This window comes from Terrapene carolina, unplaced genomic scaffold, assembly GCF_002925995.2.
Source record: "Terrapene carolina triunguis isolate 2854851 unplaced genomic scaffold, T_m_triunguis-2.0 Scaffold132, whole genome shotgun sequence".
In the NCBI taxonomy this organism is placed as follows: domain Eukaryota; kingdom Metazoa; phylum Chordata; order Testudines; family Emydidae; genus Terrapene; species Terrapene triunguis.
Genome location: NW_020664483.1, coordinates 8,779,846 through 8,793,912, shown reverse-complemented (window position 1 = coordinate 8,793,912; position 14,067 = coordinate 8,779,846).

The following is a 14,067-nucleotide window of genomic DNA, read 5'->3' as shown; positions in this document are numbered from 1 at the left end:
TGTGGTTTGTTCTTTCCTCCTCATACATATTGCATCTGATTATTCTGTCAAAGGGAATAAGTGCAGTCTCTTATAACAGACAATCATGAATGTCTTGTATTGATGTGAGCTGCCTCCCAGGGTTCTCACCCCAGAATGAAGAGAACTCAGAGGTGCTCTCCATTCCAGATCACCAGGGAAGCTGTGACCCACAAGGAAGTTCAGCTTGGAATGTTAACAAGCCACTGGGAGCAGAGACTCTACACAGCAAGTCAGCACTGGGGCCTGGCTGCTGGGCGCAAAGGGGTGTGAGCTCTGCAGGGATGGTGTCTGAAGATGCTACGGGGAACAGGGGGAAGCCCCTGGTAATTTTCAGTATGAATTCTTTGCCTGTAGTCCTGTTCCGTTGCCTGTTGGCATATGATGATAGGGAAGCCTGGATTCACTTTTTAAAAATCTGCCCTGTATTAGTAGAGCCCTTCTTCTCCACCCACCTTGTTGTTGTTGATTTGCATTGTGGTAATGCTTAGAGACTCTGGTCACCCTCCCCTCTCCCCCTGCAAAAAAAAGTGTACAACTATATTATTACACGGCACAATTGTGCCTGGCCTTGTGCTGGTGGCTGGGTGGAGGGAGTGGGTGCACAAAGAGTCCTTCAGCTGCTTTGTGTGTCCCTACCTCTGAGCAACAGCCAGGCACAATCACAGTCCCTGCTCCTTCTTAGTACTCTGAGGGTAGAAGTCATCCCAAAATGGACAAGGAAGGGTGGGAAGGTTCCACCCCGGCCAGCATAAATGGCTCCTCGCCAAGAGAAGAGCCTGCTGTAACACCCAAAGGGATGGTGCAGACTGTGCATTCCCCGTGTGCGCTGGTGAGTTTGGGAGGCACAATCCCTCCAAGAGCTCCCCTCTAGAGCAATGAGACTCCCCATGTGAGCAGCGCCTCCTGGCTCTGTGATTAGCTGTGCCCTCATGGAACCATATTGATCTCCCCAAGGGTCTTCAGCAGGGTCGGAACCTTGCTAGCCACAGCAGAGGCCTCTGCTACGTGAGCTAGTGGAGTAACTGAAAGCAATAATGGGCTGTCATACTGGACGTGGACCAACCACTAGGAAGGAATGCGGCACATTTTGCCAGTGGTTTCACAGCTATTTGTTGACAGATTTGGGAAATAATGGGTTCCATTCCAGGCTCTAGACGGGAGCATGCGCCAATGGTCACAGACGGGAGCATGCGCCAATGGTCACAGACGGGAGCATGCGCCAATGGTCACAGACCCTTCTGCTCCTCTCTCCTCCACAAAGGCTGATCACTTCTGGGCCCTGTCCCCTTCAGCCTGTCTCTGTCCCAGTCCTGTAATTCCCTCTCAGCTCCTCATCTCGGTCTTCCTCCACCAGCTCCTTGTCCCTGTCTCCCTCTCCCCAGGCTACTCATCTGAATCCCCACAAACCTAAGCTCCTCCTCGCAGGCCCACTCTCCCACACCAGGCTCTTCAGCCAAGTCCCAGTCTTTCCTCCACCGCAGCTTCCAGTCCCAGTCTCCCCCCAGGTTTCTTTTTCCTAGTCTCCTTGTCCAATCAGTCTCAGTATCCTACTTCTCCATGCGGCTCCCCCTCTCCCTCCAGGCTTCTCATATGAGCTCAGTCTCCAGCAACTTCTTCCTTCTCCATGCTCCCTGGGAGTATGAACAGCACAGGAAAAAGACTCCCTGCTTTCAGTTCTAGTGCCCAACCTCCCTCAATTGCAAGGAAAGTCCTGCTTGGCCTCTGCATCCCTAGGGTGGAGCATGTCCCAGTGCAGATTAAACCTTCAGAGAACTTAACTGCCAAACTAACATCACTACTGAGCATGTGCAAACTGATTTTTTAGAGGATTATAATTTGGCCAATTTTAGCAGATTTTCACAACAGCCTCAGAAGGCACACCCCTGACACTAGCACAACGTCCCTGACAAATTTCAAATCCCTGCTCCAAAACATGGAGGAGTTGGAATTTCTCATGAAAATGGTTGTATAATTTTTTTTTAAAAAATGGGGAAAAAAACAACATTTTCCCCTAAACTCATTCTTGGAAATCCCTGAACCATTTTTGCTGAAACTTTTCTAAATAATTCAGTTTCAGACAAACACTCAGCATGGAAAATTCCAGCCCAAGCAGTTACAGTTTGTCAAAGTTATAAACAACTGAAAACAGGGTACTAAAATGGGAAGTGTCAGGGAACGTTAAAACATGGGTGATGTTACCAACACCAACTCTAATTCTGTGCAATTTGCAACTACACTGGTATTGATTTTTTTAAAATATTGTTCAGCATCTTGCTAGTCTGTGTTGTTAAGCAAATATTAGGAACTGAACTCATTACATAGTTTTAATCGGTTTTACCTGTGACATATTATTCTTTGTTGGGAGGAAGGACTGATGGCATAGCCTTGAGCCAGGTACACTCTGGCGAACATCTCACATACCTATGCCAATAAACCTAAATCCAAACCTGTAACACTTCTGTCTCTCTTGAAAAACAATGAGGGAGACACTAGCTAATCGTGCCAGATTCCATCGTGGTTTTGTGATGGACTAGGCTGAGAATCAAAAAACATTTTAATTTCAGTTTAATTATTTTTCCAGTGCACCCATTAGTAGGAAGATCCTTTTAAGCAGATTCCCGTTTCGTCCTGGAGCTTGCCAAACTAGCTAGATGCACAAGGGGAAGCTTTTCAAGGGCACACAAGTGTGAGTAGATGATGTCCAACTCCCCCATTCACTGACTTTCCATGGAAGCTGGGCGCCTAATTGCCCCTTATGCCCTTGAAAATCTCCCCCACTGTGTTTCTCAAAGGCCATTATCAACTATAAAAATATCACACCGCTGCCTGATTTTTTCCCCAGTTATTGTTACCAGTAACACCTAAGGCACAAACCTGCAAACACCTACATACGTACTTTGTTTTACTCACAAACATAGGCTACGTCTTCACTACGGGGGGGGGTCGATTTAAGATACGCAAATTCAGCTACGCGAATAGCGTAGCTGAATTCGACGTATCGCAGCCGACTTACCCCGCTGTGAGGACGGCGGCAAAATCGACCTCCGCGGCTTCCCATCGACGGCTCTTACTCCCACCTTCGCTGGTGGAGTAAGAGCGTCGATTCGGGGATCGATTGTCGCGCCCTGACGGGACGTGATAAATCGATCCCCGAGAGGTCGATTTCTACCCGCCGATTCAGGCGGGTAGTGTAGACCTAGCCGTAGTCTCAAGGATTACAATAAGTCTTTGCTAGAGCAAGGCTTTAAGAGTTGAGAAAAATGTTTTTTCCTCTGTTTGTTTGGTGTGTGCATGTGTCAGCACTTTGTGTATATTGTTGGCTCCTTGCCCATTGTTTGTGTGGGAGACACACCCAGCAACAACAACAAAAAGAAACACACACACACAAAAAGAACCCTGGAAAATGTAAAACCACAAAAATTGGCAGAGAAATTCAGGGACATGTGCAGTCACTGAAACTACTTTTACTCCTTTTTTAAAAGCTAAATTTCAAATTGACAATGTCCCATTTAACAATGACTGTTCACAAATCAGTAAACAAAGTTATCACCGACTTTGTATTTGAAAAAAATAGGCATTTTAAAATTTCTAATTAGTTTACATAGTGACAGTGTATCTAAGCATGAGCCTTATATTATGACATAAAAGAACTTAATATGGTAACAGTACCCCATGTGTTTATTGCTTTATACAAATAAAGACTCCATTTAACTCATGTTTAATGGGAGATGAGCAACAAAGTCTGATGAAAATTTATCCCAGTACAGCGAATAACTACAAGGCTACAGTCAGGGCTGGTGCAACCATTTAGGCGACCTAGGTGGTCGCCTAGGGCGCTAGGATTTGGGGGGCGCCATTTTCTTCGGCAGCGACCGCAGCAGCTGGATCTTTGGCCGCCCCGGCCGCCGCCGGCATTTAGGCGGAGGGAGCTGGGGCAGTGGAGCGCGGGGAGGGCCGCCTTAAGCAAGGCGGGGGGCGCGGCACGCAGGGGAACTCCCCGTCCCAGCTCACCCCTGCCCCGCCTCCTCCCCGAGCATGCCGCGGCTGCTTCACTTCTCCCGCCTCCCAGGCTTGCGGTGCCAATCAGCTTAGGCGCTGCAAGCCTGGGAGGCAGGAGAAGTGAAGCAGTGACAGCGTGCTCGGGGAGGAGGCGGGTCAGGGGTGAGCTGGGGCGGGGGGGGCGCCTCAGGGCGGGGGCTCGGGGACGGGGGCGGGGGCGGCGCAAGGTAGAAGTTTCGCCTAGGGCACGAAACATCCTTCCACCGGCCCTGGCTACAGTTAAGGCTCAGATGGATATCCCCTTGCCTTTTATTTTTAACTTGTATGCCACTTCTCAAAAAATGTTCTGTTTGGACAGAGATATACCATATAGCGTAGAAGCAAATGGACACTGCAGGGACTTCACACCTGACTCATGCACCCATCTAGAAAATTAAAAGTCAGCTCCAGTGTCTGTTTTTAATTTGTAATTGCTAAATCTCCCATTCCTATCCTGAGCTCCTCATGGGTGGGCCTCCATGGAAGGGAGCAGGGTTCCACACTGGTGCACGTATCTGCCCATGCAGATCCATTGCACGACTGGGGTGTAAGGGCCAATCCTGAGCCCCACATGGGGAGACCTGGGGCTAAGCACGCCTGGAAGTTAAAGAGTAGGGGCTTAACGTATCTACTCTTCTGCAACATCTATTAAGATTAATGAGAAATACATTCACACAGTGATGGGATAACATACATTTCCAACTGACATGGTCCTCCCTAACTCTAATGAAGGATAGTTAGAGAACAAAGGATGGGCCAGCCCAGTGGCTTCACTCCTGCTCAGGCCAGGGTTAAGTGGAGCACGTGTCAGTATTTGCAGGAGTGCAGGCTTTAGGGACAGCCACGCTGCATTTCCATTGCATGTCTCCTCCTAAAAGAAGTTGGCCAAAGTTCCCAACAGCGATGCACCGGGATCCCCCCCACCCATGCACCCCTTGCCAAAATGCAGCCACCTCTGGGGGCGGGCCACAGCACTGGGGCTGCACTCCCACTACCCTGGAGAGCACGTTACCCCACTGAAACTCCCCGGCGGGGAGTCCTGCCCCACATGTCCCTGCGCGTGCTCCCGTGTGACGTGCTGGGGCGGGGGAGGGGGACCCAGCACGAGCCCAGGACTCACCTCCCGGGGGGGAGCAGCCGGTCGGGCTGCATGGCTCAGGCGCGCGCGCGCTGGAGGGGCTGCAGCGCGCCCCGGGACAGGCAGCGCGAGGGACGCTGTTAGCCCGCAGCTCCCATAGCAACCGGCAGCCCCGCCCGCCCATGCGTCATAATGCCAGCCTTGCCCGCTCCGCGCCCCGCGCCGGGCGTCCCCGCCTGGCGCGCGCTGCTGCTGCTGCGGGGCGGGCTGAGTCCAGCCTGGGTGGGCAGCTGCGCCCCATCCCCGCTACCCTGCGCTCCGTCCCGCGCCCGCCGGTCCCTCCGCCTCATCCCCCCCCGCTGGGCCCCAGTTCCCTGCACCCCCTCTTCTAGTCTGCAGCCCTGCTCCTCCTTGCACCCCTCATCCGCAGCCCCCCGTCCCCTGCATGTCATCCCCGCAATGTGCATGATCCCCAATTCCCTGCGCCCCCCTCACCCCCTAGTCTGCGTTCCTAACTCCGCGTGAAACAACAGGAAAGCTTGGCACTCACCATGGTTTGGGATGTTGCGCCTGTCCTCTCCGCCCTGGAGCAAGGTGGGGCCCAGTTTGCTGCAAAGCTTGAGAAAGTGGGGGTGTGGAGGGAGGGGGAAAAAGAGCAGCATAGCTTTTTTCCCTGTGCGGTCCCCTGGAAAGGAGAGCCCCTTAAGGTATGTGTACACTAAATATAATACAGTGTGGTTCTCAGAGTTCTGGAATTCACCATGCAAAATGCACTGCTCTGAGCAACAGGCTTCCCCTAGCCCCCACCCCATTCCCGATGTTGATTTGTGCAAGCAAGTTAGGTCTTTACCTTGTTTTATTTTTGAGCGCCGTTAGTTTTTGTACATAATTCTACATTTCTAAATTCAACTTTCATAATAAAGAAATGGCACGACAGTACTTGTATTAGGTGAACTGAAAAATACTACTCCATTTGTTTCTATGTTTACAGCGCAACTATTTGTAATAAAAATAAATATAAAGTGAGCACGGTGCGCTTTGTATTCTGTGTTGTAATTGAAATCAAATCCATATATTTGAAAATGTAGAAAACATCCAAAATATTTAAATAAATGGTATTCTATTATTAACAACACCATTAATTGTGATTAATTTTTTCAATCGCTTGACAGTCCTACTACGTATCAAATATCTTCATCAGAATGGGCAGCGGTGCATAGGCGGATCCAGGTCCAAAAGAAGAGACATCCTGATGCCACAAAACAGGATGTCTCCTGTGAGCTCTTCACTGCTTCTCCTAACAGGAGTGCCATTTGCATGGTAGCTGCTTCCAGCCAGCACTTGCTTATGGTGGTAACCTGAGTTAGCCAGACTGTAGGTCAATTATTACTTTAGTTCAGTTGATCATTCCTGCTTTGGCAGAGGTACATGCCCCATTGCATTAGGCTGGGGTCACAGTCATTGTGCTTTTGTATGGCAGGACAAAATATAGTCTGCTCCTCCATATTGTTGCTGCTATTGCTGTAGTTTTGTGCCCTCCGAAAGCAAGACTTACACTAACATGGGTGGCCAAATTCTATGCTGAGGAACTTTTGCAAATATTTCTTTTTCATTTTTGGTTTTTTTAAAATAGACAATTCAAGATGGGAAATGCCAACTTGCTTAATTTGAAATGTAATTTAAAGCCAAAATACAGGAGATCCAATTAAGCGCGCGCGCACACATACACACACACACACAAAATAAGAATGAGACCTTCAAATTAATACATTATGGGAACTTTTGAGATTTGAATTCTATTCTAAGTAGGGCATAACCCCCTTTTATAGTGACTGTCTCATTCCCTCAGACCATGCAGTCTGATTGCCCTATATCCTGTCATGCTCTTGAGAATGATGCTGGGGACTCATGATTCTAAGGGGAAAATATCCCTTTTCAGCAGCTGTAGAATACACAATTAGGTATTTCACAGCATCTTTACCCCAAGGGTGAAGTCTGTCTCTGCCTAGACAGTTGCCACTATGACATTAGGAACTCCCCTGATCACACTCCCAAGACAGGACGAGATCAAAATCTTGCATGAGAAACTCTCAACAACATATGCCATGAGGATCGACATACCTGAATAAAAAAATCATCAGAAAGAATTATACAGGAATTGGAGCCTGATGCTGCCAGGCTTGTTGGGGTACCATTAGAAACAACTAAATATCAAGGCTTTAAAATTGAGATACCCATGAAAATGCTTTCACAGGAAAATGTCTAAGGAAGTTTCGTTTTAATGACTCACAAAGCTGGATTTGAATGAAAAACCCATGTTTACAGACGAAAACAAATGTTGACGTTAAAGAATCATCATGTTTTCCGTAACTGCCCCTCCCCTTTCTAATAGGATAGCACAGAATGACATATGAAATATAAAATGGAGAATTATTAATGGTAAGATTAAGAGCTTTGATAGCGATGTTTTTAATGATTTGTAATTCTGCATAGTGAAGAAGTACAGATGAGGTAACACTTAGGCCAAGGGAAGTATTGGGAGCATAAGCTTTCGTGGGTAAGAACCTCACTTCTTCAGATGCAAGTAATGGAAATCTCCAGAGGAAACCTGCCTCTGGAGAGTTCCAGTACTTGCATCTGAAGAAGTGAGGTTCTTACCCACGAAAGCTTATGCTCCCAATACTTCTGTTAGTCTTAAAGGTGCCACAGGACCCTCTGTTGCTTTTTACAGATTCAGACTAACACGGCTACCCCTCTGATACTTAGGCCAAGTCTTTGCTGGCATAAATGTGGCTTTGCCAATTCTTCTTTTACATAGAATTGCAAATCTGCTTAAAATGTTATTGCTGAGAGAACAAAGGTAACACGTTGTGTTGGAAGATGTAAGTAATAGATACACAAATGTGTAATGAGAAATAAAAAACACCCTTTTCCTGGGAAGGCCCTGGGCAGGGTGACACAAAAACAACGTGAGCTAGAAACTGCAAACTCATCGGGAAGTATCTAGAAGTTGGGTAACTGAAGCTTGTGCATGCATAATATATGAGTTACCTAAAATCCAAACAGTTGACATGCTAAAACCACTTGGATAAAGATTAAGTAATCTGTAATGTGGAAATGTATAAATGACCTAACTGAACATGGGCCCAAACTTGAGAGACACTGGACCAGAAAACGGAAGTACGGGACTGCCGGACCAGGCCAAGAGATCAGAGAGGGTGACGACTATCATGGCAGAATGTGGCAACTTGGACCCATTTACCAATTCTATCCTGTCTGTTATTATATGTCTGGTATAAATGTATCTCCAGACACTATCAGTGACAATAATTCTGTCGGCAATTGTATAAATAAAGGTGAAAATAGATTAAGCCTAAATTAAATGGACTTGTGACTCCGTTTCCCAAATTTTTACCCCCAACAGGCTCTTCTTGGTTGACAGCTCAGTTTTGGAGATGAGCCAAGTAGGATGTAGGAGGTAGAGAGACTGAAACATAAATGGTGCAGAGCCTTGACTATGCCACGAAGATCTGTGACTGGAAAAAAACAGCTTCCATAGATGGAGGGATCAATCAGCCCGAGGAGGTGAAGAACTTGGGATCAAGACACAGGAAAAATCAGATCCTGATCTACTTCGATCTCGCTGAACTGCCATTGATGTAGCGCTCAATGGAGCAGGCAAAGCTGCTGTATGCTACCTTTGTGCTCATCTGACCTCCAGAGCTAGGAAGAGCCATTTTAACCCATGTCATAAGTTAGGGCAGCCTCAAAGCTGCTCTAACCTGCACTAATTTGTAACAACTCCCAAAGGTCTGTTAAGCTGTCCAGGAATCACTAGAGTTCTGCACGCTTTAGCCACACCCCCTTCCTCCCAGCACACCTCTTTACACTACGGGGGGCCAGGAGAGATTTGTGTAAAGCTGGCTGTGCCAGCTGGGGACTTCCCCACTCCAGGTGAATTTTCAGCTGCCCCATTTAGGGCAGTTTACAGCCCCGTTGGTACTGCTGGAGGGACACAAAGGGCCGAACCAAAGGCTAGGATCTGCCCTTGACTGTGGTAAACAAAAGGAAAACTGCAACGAATGGAGCAAACTCAAGTGTTCTCCAAAGAGTTACACCAGGAATGAATTTGATCCATCGACGGAACAGGATGCAGGAAGTATCATTTTGTTCAGTATATAACAGCAGATTCTGATAGATGATCAGAAATAAATGAAGTTTTAGTTCCTAAACAGCACTATGTCAATAAAATATTAATTTGTAAGAAGGGAATCCTGTTTTATACATGCGACGTGTTAACCTCAATGACTCAGATAGCATGCGTGCCTCATATTATGGCGGGCAAAGCTCCCATTACCAATATGCTCACTTTGCACAGCAGCAGGATGAGCAAATTACTCATGAAAAGATTTTGCTGCAGAACAGCTGCTTCAGAGTGCTTGGAATTTAAATATAAGAGCTTTTGAGTGTTTTGTTCAGGGCTAGTGAAAGGCACCAGGCTGACAGCAACTGGAGAAGTTCTCTCTACAAGACAGGAGCAGCACACTGCTAGCAGTCTCAATATACCAGCATGCTGCATTTGTATAGTGACTTTCATCCATGGATCCCAAAGCACTAGAACTATGAAGGTGGCATTGTATATTGTCAGAAATATTATGCAGATGGGGGAAACTGAGGCACAAAGAGTGGTATTCTGGCCATACTGACCTCAGTGGGAGCTGGTTTGGAGCCTAGTTTGATTTTCGTTGGTATTACATGCTGTTCTGTATTACACTGAGCATGTTTGTGACTTAAACCTGTTGCTCCTCCAATCATTATCTTCCCAAGGTTAATTGCTACTATACTCTTTCATCTAGTTCCATGTTCCTGCAAGGGTCTTCCTTTTGTTGTATGCTCTTCTCCATACCAGCTTGCAAGCCTGATGCATAGTGCAAGGACACAAGCCTAGCATGTGGCTAATTGTAATGTCCATCTGGGTCATAAATCATGTTAAAATCAGCCACATGTTACCTTGCAGGAGTGTGAGATCGCTTTAGCCTGGCTAATGAATGTATTAGTCTTGGTAGAGTTAAATAACACGTTGTGCCTAGCCCACACCTGGCACTGTAGGGATGGAGGAGCTCCTGCACGTCTGAGCGCTACCCATATCACTCCTCCAGACTCACGAGGGAGCAGAGAACCTCACAGGAGCAAATGAGTGGGGATTGGGTAGGGAAGGGCGGGTCTGGACCGAGCCCTATCTCCTCCCCGTCACAACCTGGCCACTGGAGCTGGATGGGTGTATAGGGTTGGGGAGACATCATAAAGGGGTGTCTCAAATTACTACCTCTCTTCTAGTCAACCCCAAATTAATTTTGTTCTGGTTTTGTTGTTTCACCAAGAGAGGGGGAAAAAATTAATTTGGGGTCAATCTAAAACAATGTCTCGTTTCAATGTCTCGCTCCAGCCAGGGAACAGAAAAATCAATTATTCACACAGCTCTACTTGCCCCCTAACTTGCTAAGTACAAATATCGGGCCCTGCCTTACATTCTTTGCCCACCCAAAGCTCCCACTCGCTTCAGCAGGAGCTCTGGATGCACAAAAGAGAGAGGATCCGAATTTTAAAGTGCTGTGGGAGGCTCCGCACTTTAACCCTTTAAGGTTACTTTAGTGTATCCAATCCCCACTCTCCGAAAGGTGCTCCAGGCTTCTTAAACTCTGGAATTGAGGGGATATAAATTCCTCAGGTCTTCTTTGTTCACCTGTCTAAGGGCATAGGCCAAAGTCCATTGAATACAGGAGTCATGGATCCACTTCACTCCTTTCATTAGTTCTTTGTAGGCAACTATGGTTAGGACAAAAAAAAGTAAGAAGAGAGTTCTTTTTGTAGTTCTTTTGCATTAATGTTAGTGTAGTTAGGGCAGGTTAGTAATGGTGAGACGTAGCTAGGGTTGCCAATTTTGGTTGGACGTATTCCTGGAGGTTTCATCACATCATAATCTTTAATTCCTGGAGACTCCAGGACAATCCTGGAGGGTTGGCAACCCTAGTGTATCTTAGACTCCGTTTGATACTGTATACACTAATGTCCAACCCCCTGTGATCCCTGCTGTTACATTATCACTATTGTCTACTAATATGCGTTGTAGGTTCTTACTTAAGTTTGCCAGACTGATGAGAAACAACGGCCTCAAGTGGGTCAATCGTCTAGCATTTCTTATGAACAAGGCGAATGAAATATTGATCAATCTCATCGCTTATGCAGCAAGCAATGGAGTGATTTTCAGCTGATAATAATGCATGTCAGACAGAAGTGGGTTGGGAAAGCAGCTCTTCTGAAATGCCTGCTGTCTTCCTGCAAACCCTGAATTATTGCTGAACCTCTTGGAAACGTAACCGGTAAACGGAAAGTAAAACAGCATGTAGTGGAAAAGCAACATCATCCTTGAAACAGAAGGAGCAGAATGACCATGTGCACCATGTGCTGGATTGTGAAACCCCTACTGACGTGCTGTCCCTTTCTCCGCAAGCAGTCCCGTTGATCTAAAAGGATCTCCTTGAGGAGTAAAGTGCTACCTCACGGCGAGTGTATCAAATGCTAACCCCACGTGAGACAGGCACACGGTTTACCTACCCTATGTGAAGAATGGATAGCTGCACCAGATTTTCTAATGTCAGGAAAGATGGCTGTAATTCCCAGATTAAAGTGACTTGGCTTTGTGGAGAAGGAGGGATGCTAAATCTGCCAGAAGCCCCAACCCTGTTCACCTGCGCGGCCTTTCTCAGGTGGGGCTAAATGAGGAGAGCAAGGGCTACGTACCTGATAATCCCACTACAGGTGGGTGGCGGAAGGGAAGGGGTGGAGCAGGCCACAGGGTGAGAAGAGCTCTAGTTTGACCTTCCCTACTCGGTAGCCAATGTGGCTAGTCAAGCATGACGGGGCGGGGGTGGGGAGTAAACTGCTTCACTACAAGGGATGAAGTAACTTGCTGTTCCCCTGCAAATCAAGGGGCCCTCAGCAGAGGAATTATAACACTGTGAGTTCCAATGCATTCCGTGATTTTCTCCTGGGCTATGCACTGCCCGATTCAGATCATAAAGTTACCAACCAACCTCATGTGCTCAGTGACTTACTTTGTACTAGTATAACTCCTTCTAAAGGAATACTGCTGTTCCCTTGTGTAATGATTATTTCAGAGAACATCCCTGCAGTAGGAAGGCAGGATTACAGCAACATGTTTGAAGCAGAGCTTGAAATGTGCATCAGTTTTCTCAGATTAAATACTCTTCTTCTTACATGGTTATTTCTCTTTGTATTCATTTGTTAATAACTCTTACAAAAACATACCCCTGTGCTATGCAGTCCCTCCCCTAATAGTTCTCTGTTAATAACAAAATTAGCCAATGGACACTGGTTCAAACCAGTCTCAGGTCTGCTGTGAAAAAAATTCATGACCATCTAGGATCCTCAGTGACAGACCTGGAAGGAGCTGGTGAACTCAGTCCAGTTCAAAAAGGGGAAGAATCTGTGTCACAGAGATCACCAACACAACTGATACAAATCAGTTCCCCTGGAACCAGGGATTTCCCAACACCACCAACCCTGAACTCTTTCATCCATCCCTCCATTGGTCAACTAGTTACGTACAGTATTACCAATTTAGTCATTTTCCAATTTGTTCTAGTTGTTTTAAAAAAAATTCTAGTTGGAAAAAATTCCATTTAGTTGGTTGGAAATTTGAATTGAAATTGAAACATTAATACACAGTTTAAAAGCATATATATGGTAAAACACTTGTACCTGAAAAAGCATAATAGGTTTGAAAAGTATGATCAAAGACTTGTGTACTGGCTCATGAATGCACCGATGCAAATGGGAATCAAGTATTAAATTATTGCATACGTTATCTTGATGTCAGTGGAAAGCCAGTCGATGCATTTCTAGATGTTCAGGTTATAGAAGACACATCAGCTGAATCGCGGATAACCCACATTTTAAAAGAGTTATATACTTTTAAATTGGACCCCAAACAGATGGCTGCTTGTGCATTTGATGAAGCTGCAAACTTCTCTGGAAGACATGATGAAGTACAAGCTTTGCTCAGAGAAAAGTGTAACCCTAATCTCTGCTATACACACTGTAGAGGGCATCTACTCCAACTAGCACTAGTATGAGCTGCAGAATCTTCAAAAGACATTTAAAAAGCCATAAATTTAATGTCTTCATTACTGTATACTCTTTTTTCAACAAGAGTCCAAAAAGTCTGAACATCTTGGGAAAAAATAGATGATGCTCTGGAACTGAAGTTTAAATTAGTCCAACCTGGGAAAACCCACTGGCTTTCTCATGAGCGATTCTTGGCTATTGTCTTAAAATTACTGCAGCCGTTATTACTGGCTTTGGAAAGTATCTACCAGGAGGGGATGGATCTAAGTAGTGAGGCTGGTGGACTACTTTTGCTAAGACATTCAGAGAAGACAATTGCCATTCTCTCTTTTGTAAGTCTACTGTTGAAACCAGTTGGGTCATTAAACAATGCCATCCAGGCATCTGCTACAACAGTGGCAGATCTTTGTCCAGCAATAGAAGCTACAATTGGATTAATCAGATTGATATCCATTGAAAACGTACTGGAAGAAGCAAAGACTTCAGACCAGAGGTTGACTAATGAAGGCACTTATATTGAATCATTAAGTGAAGAGGACAAGAAGTGCTTGTTAAGCCAGCTGAACAAACTTGATCCTTACAAATCTACAACAGCGACTTCTGGATTCTACTCAACCTCTACATAGTTTTAATGATGCCCGTCTTATAAAACACTGACAGGTGAATGGAGTGAGGCACTACCATCAATGGGGCTGCCATGTGATCAGGACAGAATGGAGAATTTGAACACAGAGTGGAATGTCATAAAAAAAGAAGTTGAAGTCAAATCTTCATTCATTTGT